Raw genomic sequence first — 10,099 nt, forward strand, 5'->3', positions numbered from 1 at the left:
GAAGTTGTTACCGTGATGGTGTCTGGCTATAGAAACTGTAATAGTCATTAGTTACTGTGATGGTGTCTGGCTATAGAAACTGTAGTAGTCATTAGTTACTGTGATGGTGTCTGGCTATAAACAATGTAGTAGTCATTAGTTACTGTGATGGTGTCTGGCTATAGAAACTGTAGTAGTCTTTAGTTACTGTGATGGTGTCTGGCTTAGAAACTGTAGTAGTCATTAGTTACTGTGATGGTGTCTGGCTTAGAAACTGTAGTAGTCATTAGTTACTGTGATGGTGTCTGGCTATAGAAACTGTAGTAGTCATTAGTTACTGTGATGGTGTCTGGCTTAGAAACTGTAGTAGTCATTAGTTACTGTGATGGTGTCTGGCTATAGAAACTGTAGTAGTCATTAGTTACTGTGATGGTGTCTGGCTATAGACAATGTAGTAGTCATTAGTTACTGTGATGGTGTCTGGCTTAGAAACTGTAGTAGTCATTAGTTACTGTGATGGTGTCTGGCTATAGAAACTGTAGTAGTCATTAGTTACTGTGATGGTGTCTGGCTATAGAAACTGTAGTAGTCATTAGTTACTGTGATGGTGTCTGGCTATAGAAACTGTAGTAGTCATTAGTTACTGTGATGGTGTCTGGCTATAGAAACTGTAGTAGTCATTAGTTACTGTGATGGTGTCTGGCTTAGAAACTGTAGTAGTCATTAGTTACTGTGATGGTGTCTGGCTATAGAAACTGTAGTAGTCATTAGTTACTGTGATGGTGTCTGGCTATAGAAACTGTAGTAGTCATTAGTTACTGTGATGGTGTCTGGCTTAGAAACTGTAGTAGTCATTAGTTACTGTGATGGTGTCTGGCTATAGAAACTGTAGTAGTCATTAGTTACTGTGATGGTGTCTGGCTTAGAAACTGTAGTAGTCATTAGTTACTGTGATGGTGTCTGGCTATAGAAACTGTAGTAGTCATTAGTTACTGTGATGGTGTCTGGCTTAGAAACTGTAGTAGTCATTAGTTACTGTGATGGTGTCTGGCTTAGAAACGGTAGTAGTCATTAGTTACTGTGATGGTGTCTGGCTTAGAAACGGTAGTAGTCATTAGTTACTGTGATGGTGTCTGGCTATAGAAACTGTAGTAGTCATTAGTTACTGTGATGGTGTCTGGCTATAGAAACTGTAGTAGTCATTAGTTACTGTGATGGTGTCTGGCTTAGAAACGGTAGTAGTCATTAGTTACTGTGATGGTGTCTGGCTTAGAAACGGTAGTAGTCATTAGTTACTGTGATGGTGTCTGGCTATAGAAACGGTAGTAGTCATTAGTTACTGTGATGGTGTCTGGCTTAGAAACGGTAGTAGTCATTAGTTACTGTGATGGTGTCTGGCTATAGAAACGGTAGTAGTCATTAGTTACTGTGATGGTGTCTGGCTACATACAGTGAGTATACAAAGCGTTAGGAACACCTGCTCTTTCCATAACATAAACTGACCAGGTGAATCCAGGTGAAAGCTATGATCCTTTTTTGTTTGTTGTATTTTTTATTTATTTCACCTTTATTTAACCAGGTAAGCCAGTTGAGAACAAGTTCTCATTTACAACTGCGACCTGGCCAAGATAAACGCAAAGCAGTGCGATAAAAACAACAACACAGAGTTACATATGGGGTAAAACAAAACATAAAGTCAAAAAATACAACAGAAAATATACATACAGTATGTGCAAATGTAGTAAATTATGGATGTAAGGAAATAAATAGGCCATAGTTCAAAATAGTTAAAATTTCGTATTAACACTGGAATGATAGATGTGCAAAAGATTATGTGCAATTAGAGATACTGGGGTGCAAATTAGCAAAATAAATAACAATATGGGGATGAGGTAGTTGGATGGGCTAATTTCAGAATGGCTGTGTGCAGGTGCAGTAATCGGTAAGCTGCTCTGACAACTGACGCTTAAAGTTAGTGAGGGAGATAAGAGTCTCCAGCTTCAGAGATTTTTGCAGTTCGTTCCAGTCATTGGCAGCAGAGAACTGGAAGGAATGGCGGCCAAAGGAGGTGTTGGCTTTGGGGATGACCAGTGAGATATACCTGCTGGAGCGCAGACTACGGGTGGGTGTTGCTATGGTGACCAGTGAGCTAAGATAAGACGGGGATTTGCCTAGCAGTGATTTATAGATGACCTGGAGCCAGTGGGTTTGGCGATGAATATGTAGTGAGGGCCAGCCAACAAGAGCGTACAGGTCACAATGGTGGGTAGTATATGGGGCTTTGGTGACAAAACGGATGGCACTGTGATAGACTACATCCAATTTGCTGAGTAGAGTGTTGGAGGCTATTTTGTAAATGACATCGCCGAAGTCAAGGATCGGTAGGATAGTCAGTTTTACGAGGGAATGTTTGGCAGCATGAGTGAATTAGGCTTTGTTGCAAAATAGGAAGCCGATTCTAGATCTAACTTTTGATTGGAGATGCTTAATGTGAGTCTGGAAGGAGAGTTTACAGTCTAACCAGACACCTAAGTATTTGTAGTTGTCAACATACTCTAGGTCAGACCTGCCGAGAGTAGTGATTCTAGTCGGGTGGGCGGGTGCAAGCAGCGTTCGGTTGAAGAGCATGCATTTAGTTTTACTAGTGTTTAAGAGCAGTTGGAGGCTACTGAAGGAGTGTTGTATGGCGTTGAAGCTCGTTTGGAGGTTTGTTCACACAGTGTCCAATGAAGGGCCAGATGTATACAAACTGGTGTCTTCCGCATAGAGGTGGATCCGAGCGTCACCAGCAGCAAGAGCGACATCATTGATATACACAGAGAATAGAGTCGGCCCGAGAATTGAACCCTGTGGCACCCCCATAGAGACTGCCAGAGGTCCAGACAACAGGCCCTCCAATTTGACACATTGAACTCTTTATTGATGTCACTTGTTAAATCCACTTCAATCAGTGTAGATGAAGGGGAGGAAACAAGTTAAAGGAGGATTTTTAAGCCTTGAGACAATTGAGACATGGATTGTGTATGTGTGCCATTCATAGGGTGAATGGGCAAGACAAAATATTTAAGTCCCTTTGAACGGGGTATGGTAGTAGGTGCCAGGCACACTGGTTTGAGTGTGTCAAGAAATGCAACGCTGCTGGGTTTTTCCACGCTCAACAGCTTCCTATGTGTATCAAGAATTATCCACTACCCAAAAGACATCCAGCCAACTTGACACAACTGTGGGAAGAATTGGAGTCAACATGGACCAGCTTCCCTGTGGAATGCTTTCGACACCTTGTAGAGCCCATGCCTTGACGAATTGAGGCTGTTCTGAGGGCAAAAGGGGGTGCAAATCAATATTAGGAAGGTGTTCCTAATGTTTTGTACACTCTGTGAATAGAAGCTGTAGTAGGCATTCAGTTATCCAGACAGAGGCTAATGACGGTGAGCTAATCCTACTCAAGGTTGGATCCTAACTTGAGACATTGCCTTGCCGTGTGTAACTAGAATTGCCTTGCAAATCTCTGGTTGACATCAATGTATAATCAGTGGAAAACCATCATACGCTCCCTGACTTGTAGGTATAAAACATTTCTTAGTTGAAAACCTGCACACTGTTGTAGACGCTCGATCCCAACTTCAGGTATTTCTGTGCAAATCTCCTGTTGACATCTGTGCATGATTAATTAAGTCAGAGTTACGTGTGGATATCTCAATTGTGTAAATAGCCCTCAAACTACAAATAACTCACCAGTTTTATATCTCTTTCTAAAACCAGCAAACAGTCTTCCATATACAGTGTAGAAATAAGTGTCTTCTCTTAGGATGGCAGCACACCTCCCAGTGTGGGCACCCAGAGACTGCCCTCACCTTCCTGAAGAAGGTCCCACTACACATGCCCAATAAGGTACAGGAAGTCCAGGTGTCCACTAAAGTAGCATCAAACACCAGCCAGCAATGTACTTTCTATTGGGGAATATCACCACTTCAAATCCACTGTATTGTACAGAGAAAATAAACGAGTATACCCCTTAGATGTATTCATATGATCCTTACTTTTCATTTAATGTATCCTATAATAATTGTTGTATCATACTCTGTCATAATGCCCTCCACTGTCAGGTGCAGTGTCTGCATGCTGTAGCCAAGTGAGGCCACATGGCTGTAGTGAAGGCTCTTCTCCTGAAGGGGACGCATGTGGACACCAACACAAAAGATGGCCTGACGGCCCTACACAGAACTGCAGGCCCCTCGTGGAAGAGATGCCACTGGGCTTTGGAGCTCAGGTCCAACTCAATGGAGGCAAGGTGAGACATGATGGTATAGTGGTATATTTGACATGATGGTAAGTCATTAACTGCTATTGTTGGCATGTGCTGCTAACCTCTACCCTCTCGCTGTCCTAACTCTGCCCCTGCGTGTAGGCCCAGGAGACCCCGCTACACATCGCTGCCAGGGTGAAGGAGGGGGAAAAGGTGGCTGAGATGCTGCTGAAGTCAACGCAGAGCAGAGGGTAAGAGCTCTCCCTTCACTGTGGCCAAATATGAGTGGGTTTATCAGATCAGAGGGCATATCAGAATCTGAAAGCAGGGCTGTTTGATTGTGTTCCACATTACATTTACATTTACGTCATTTAGCAGACGCTCTTATCCAGAGCGACTTACAGTTAGTGAGTGCATACATTTTTATTTTTTATACTGGAATCGAACCCACAACCCTGGCGTTGCAAATGCCATGCTCTACCAACTGAGCTACATCCCTGCCGGCCATTCCCTCCCCTACCCTGGACGACGCTGGGCCAATTGTGCGCCGCCCCACGGGTCTCCCGGTCGCAGCCGGCTACGACAGAGCCTGGATTCGAACCAGGATCTCTAGTGCCACAGCTAGCACTGCGATGCAGTGCCTTAGACCACTGCGCCACTCGGGAGACATTAACGTTCAGCTTCTCTGTCTGTGTTTCTGCCTCTCTCTGTCTCTTCTCTCTCTCTCTCTCTCTCTCTCTCTCTCTCTTTCTGTCAGAATGAGGAGACAGCGATGCATGTTGCGGCTCGCCACGGAGGACTGCAAATGATGAGAGCCCTGAAAAAGGAGGGAGGAGACCTCACCTGGAGATCTAAGGTAATGTAGAACACTGCTTTTCTGTGTCATACCAGTGTAACATCGATATAATACACCCCTTTTTTTGGTTGTGTGTGTTTCTGTCTTATAGGCTGAAGAGAACCGCTGTGCGCTACTGTCACGTCCATGTGGTGGACGTGACAGTGGCATCCATGTGGTGGACGTGACAGTGGCATCCATGTGGTGGACGTGATATAGCCTAAAGCCATTAGCAACCATAGGCAACCCAATTTGAAGAAGAAGACAATGCTCTGAATATTGGCTGATGGCTCCCAACCCATAGGAATCCAAACCCCGTTGACTACTTTAAAATGGTGGAAGCCCTCAATGGCAACGTCCATGCTAAAACGGGTTATATCCGTCTAGAGATCTCCATCTATCTCTATGGGTGACAATGACTGACACATTTTATCCAAAGCGACTCAGACTGGTCCCAGTGGCAGGAATCAAACCCACAATTCTGCCATTGCAAGCACCCTGCTGACTGAGCCACACAGGACCAGAGGATGGGATAGCGGTTCTATTATAGAAATGTTTTACCTGCAAGGATTCCCTACCATCTATTAGTTTTATGATAGATCTCATGCTCTCCTTTCGTGACACTCTACCTTTCCTTTCCCTATTAAAGAAATGCCAGCATAAACTCATAAATAAATGTTAGTGCATTTGACGTTTCCATTTTCACATGCATGTCACTTTACGTCACTTTACGTCTTGGTTTTGGAGTATCTGTTTTCTATTGTGTGACTGCAGAAAGGGGAGATCTCCTTGCGCTTGTGTGCTGAGCTGCAGAAGGAGAGCGTCCACAGAGAAGGGGAAGACGTACACATCTTCAAGACTCTCATGGAGGATGACTCAGACATCACTGTAGTGACCAGAGAGGTACAGTACAAGGAACAGTCTGATATCTTGCGGGGGACAATGCTCATGATTTGTATCTTTGTATTTGTGTGTCAACAATAGAGTTTAGCTTAAAGGGATAGTTCATTTAAAAAAAAAACGATATTATTCTATAAACTTTGTTTATTAGTCCAGTGTTAATAAGATGTGTCAGCGGTCACATTTTCAACATGGATCACTTTCAGTACAGAGCAAAAACTGTTCTGGGGTATGTTATTGGTTTGTACAGGTACATGTATGTTATTGGCTTGTACAGGCACGTGTATGTTATTGGCTTGTACAGGTACATGTATGTTTCACTCTGTTGTTTCTCCCTGGTCTTGGTTGGTCCTGTGAGACACTGTGCCAGAGTGGGCAACACTAACGTCCTAAAGGAGATGCTCAACAGTGTTCCCTCCAGTCGCCTGCAGATGGCAGTCAACAAGCACTCCAAGGTACTGATAGAATTACGTTACTTGGGTTAGCGTAGGGTTTTCTCATGACATTTAAATACTGGTACACTGCTATAAAATAACTGGTACTAATGTTAAATGGGTATCTTGCAGGTGAGTATAATTCTGAAGTATGTGGATGGCATGAACTCCCTGCTGCATTTTGGTTATGTAGTATTATTGTTTTACTCAGAGGGTACTGTAGCTGTGGGTCCATACAGAGCGGCTGGTCACCGTTGTTATTGGCTGCTGAAAGGGGTCACATAGAGGTGGTTAGAATCCTGCTGCAGAACCACGCCAGGGTGGACGTCTTTGATGAGGTGAAATCTCCACTTACGAAACAAAAACTAGTTTTGCATTCAATTTATTCCGTTTGGTGCCTAATGAACACGACACTGATGTGATGTGTCCTATAGGACGGCAAGGCAGCTCTCCACTTGGCAGCGGAGCGGGGCCACGAGGACTCTCCACTTGGCAGCGGAGCGGGGCCACTTGGCAGCGGAGCGGGGCCACTTGGCAGCGGAGCGGGGCCACGAGGACGTCGCTGACATTCTGCTCTCCCTGGTCAGTGAGCGGAGCAATGACCCCTCAATTATGGAGGTCTTGTAAACGTGAACATATCTGTCTTCATAGGAAATGTCACAACAGAATATGTTGTTGCTAATAGGACAATATGTAACATCTCCCAGATTGCAAACATGTGTAAATTAGAATCAAAGACCTGGCAAATTCTCTAACGATACCTTCCTCTGTCCCCCCCAAAGAACCCATTGGTTTATATCTGTGACCACTGTTCTGTCCTGTGTTCTGAAACTTAGTGTGTTTGACCCCCGGACTAAGCAGACCCCTCTCTACCTAGCTGGATGTGTGCAGCAGTCTGCTCCACCTCCAGGCGGACATCACTGCCACCGACATAGTGAGTCTGTTTCTCTGTCTGACTCTGCCTTTGGCTGTCTGTGTCTGTGCTAAATATACAAATGAAGATTTAGATCTTTCCTGAAGGAAATGTGATGAACTCCGGAACTTTCTTCTATAGTTGTAACTTCAACAATCTAATTTACATACCAAGTCCTCTGTAAGCTCTTTGTTATTTTACCTGTGCCCTTCCTATCGGCATGGCCAGATGCCCCTCCACCTGACTGCATTGAACGGTCATTCATTCATTCATTTATTTATTTATTTATTCATCCATCCATTCATTCATTCAGTTAGCCATCCATTAATTCATCCATCCATTCACAAAGTTCTCGTTGAGACTAGGCTGGAAATGGGAACATTATGGGGACGTTATGGAAAGAGGATGGGGGTGTTATGGGGACATACAGTAAAGGTACTAGCCTGGGGATTATTGGGACATAATGGGAAAGTTATGGGAGAGTATGGGGATGTTATGGGAGAGTATGGGGATGTTATTGGAGAGTATGGGGATGCTATGGGAGAGTATGGGGATGTTATGGGAGAGTATGGTGATGTTATGGGAGAGTATGGGGATGCTATGGGAGAGTATGGGAAAGTTATGGGAGAGTATGGGGATGTTATGGGAGAGTATGGGGATGTTATGGGAGAGTATGGGGATGTTATGGGAGAGTATGGGGATGTTATGGGAGAGTATGGGGATGTTATGGGAGAGTATGGGGATGTTATGGGAGAGTATGGGGATGTTATGGGAAGAGTTAGGTGATGTTATGGTGACAATAATAAAAACTATGCCAGATCACACAGAAATTACATTGACACGCGACACACCTGACCCCCCAATTCCAGAGTGGTTGAACCCCACTCCACTACGCAGCCAAAGCAGGCTGTCTGGACATGGTGCAGTTCCTGGTGGAGAGTGGGGCGTCCCACTGCAGTATGCTGCCGGGGACAACCACCAGGGGACGATCAGCTTCCTGCTACAATGAGACAACAACAGCATACTGAGACTGCTGGAGGACAGGAAGGTTGGTTCTCTGTCTCTCTGTCTCTCTGTGTCTCTGTGTGTCTCTGTGTGTCTGTCTCTGTCTGTCTGTCTCTCTGTCTCTGACTCTGTCTCTGTCTGTCTCTCTCTCTGTCTGTTCCCTAGGTTAGCCAGCAAACATGGCCCTTGAGGCTGTCAAATGTACAGTAGAGAGCAACTATTGACAGACATCAAACCACTACAAATTATTATTTCCAAAGGAGGGCAAACCATGAGGGAAGCATTTCTAATGCTAGATCATGTATCAAATATATATTGTCGCTGTCTGGCTGGCTGGCTGGCTGGCTGGCTGGCTGGCTGGCTGTCTGTCTGTCTGTCTGTCTCCGTGTCTCTCTCTTTCTCTTTCTCTCTCTCCCCCCAGGTAAGATGTGTTGAGGGCTAGGACCTGGTGACTGAGGAGGATGCAGAGGATCTGGTCCAGGGCCTGATTCCCTGGACATGCAAGCTCACAGCTCCCTGGGCCGGATCAGGACCAACGGATCCTACCTGAAGGTGAGGGTCTGATTGTACTGACCCATTTCAACTCACTGTTTTAAATGGGTTTTTATTTTTTTATTTTTTATAACTGTTTAAATTGGTCATTTGGTAAAGTTTGTGTGATTGGCAAATGTATTGTACACAATATGACATACATTTATGGCACATGAAAATAATACATGTTTGAGCATCTTACATTCTTGATTCCTATGAATTAAAGTCACAACAACATGTATAGTTCCTACATTAAACATATTAAGGAAATGTACAGATGTATATGAGGAGTCTGTTGTCTTGTCTCTTCTTTCAAGCTCTCTCTATGCTCCCCAGGTCCAGCCAGCCCCAGCCCCTCTCCCTCTCCCTCCAGCTCCAAGCTGACTGACCAGTCCCAGCCGCTCCCCCTCCAGTTGAGAACCACTGTGATAGTGTATAAACCAGTTGAGAACCACTGTGATAGTGTATAAACCAGTTGAGAACCACTGTGATAGTGTATAAACCAGTTGAGAACCACTGTGATAGTGTATAAACCAGTTGAGAACCACTGTGATAGTGTATAAACCAGTTGAGAACCACTGTGATAGTGTATAAACCAGTTGAGAACCACTCTTCTAGTGTATAAACCAGTTGAGAACCACTGTACTAGTGTATAATGTGTTTTATTATAACTTTCATATGACAGTGCTTTGATTATGTGTGACGTAACATTGCATTATTACATTTACATTTTAGTCATTTAGCAGACGCTCTTATCCAGAGCGACTTACAGTTGGTGAATACATTTTTTATTTTTTATACTGGCCCCCCGTGAGAATCGAACCCACAACCCTGGCGTTGCAAACGCCATGCTCTATCAACTGAGCTACATTGTCACAGTTCCCTCAGCCAGAACCCAGAAGCAGACCAGGACAAGGAGAGTTGAACGAAGGTGAGGGTTTATTTAGATACAACCAAAGGTGCAGAATAATCCAGGGACAGAGCGGGCGGCGTGGATGAGTAGTTGGGGGTGCAGCACAAGGTCCAGTGATGGCTCGGCAGCCGCCGACCATCAGGCAGAGGTGGGGTGAAGGTTCCGGACGTGTGACTGCAGGTGGAACAAAAACGGAGGTAAGGACACAAAAACTCAACAAAGTACAAAACAACAAAACTCACGCAAGAAACTCTAAACGGATACACAGAACACCTACTGTTCATGGCTAACGATCCGGCAGGAACTGGAGGTTTGGCCAGAACCTAAAAAGGGTGATGATGAG

The 10,099-nt window shown here is 44.5% G+C and overlaps 2 long non-coding RNA genes across 2 annotated transcripts; both read left to right on the top strand.

The window, feature by feature from the left end:
- Positions 1 to 4,112: 4,112 nt before the first annotated feature.
- LOC121585729 lies at positions 4,113 to 5,059 on the top strand. The gene is made up of 3 exons (XR_006003894.1): positions 4,113 to 4,270; positions 4,388 to 4,476; positions 4,983 to 5,059. It is a non-coding gene; the product is annotated as an uncharacterized LOC121585729 (long non-coding RNA).
- A 723-nt stretch (positions 5,060 to 5,782) lies between these two features.
- LOC121585678 lies at positions 5,783 to 9,349 on the top strand. Its single transcript, XR_006003884.2, has 7 exons — positions 5,783 to 6,415; positions 6,606 to 6,732; positions 6,829 to 6,976; positions 7,231 to 7,328; positions 8,177 to 8,355; positions 8,734 to 8,864; positions 9,180 to 9,349. It is a non-coding gene; the product is annotated as an uncharacterized LOC121585678 (long non-coding RNA).
- Positions 9,350 to 10,099: the final 750 nt, after the last annotated feature.

The sequence above is a fragment of the Coregonus clupeaformis genome, chromosome 17 (assembly GCF_020615455.1).
Source record: "Coregonus clupeaformis isolate EN_2021a chromosome 17, ASM2061545v1, whole genome shotgun sequence".
Lineage (NCBI taxonomy): Eukaryota > Metazoa > Chordata > Actinopteri > Salmoniformes > Salmonidae > Coregonus > Coregonus clupeaformis.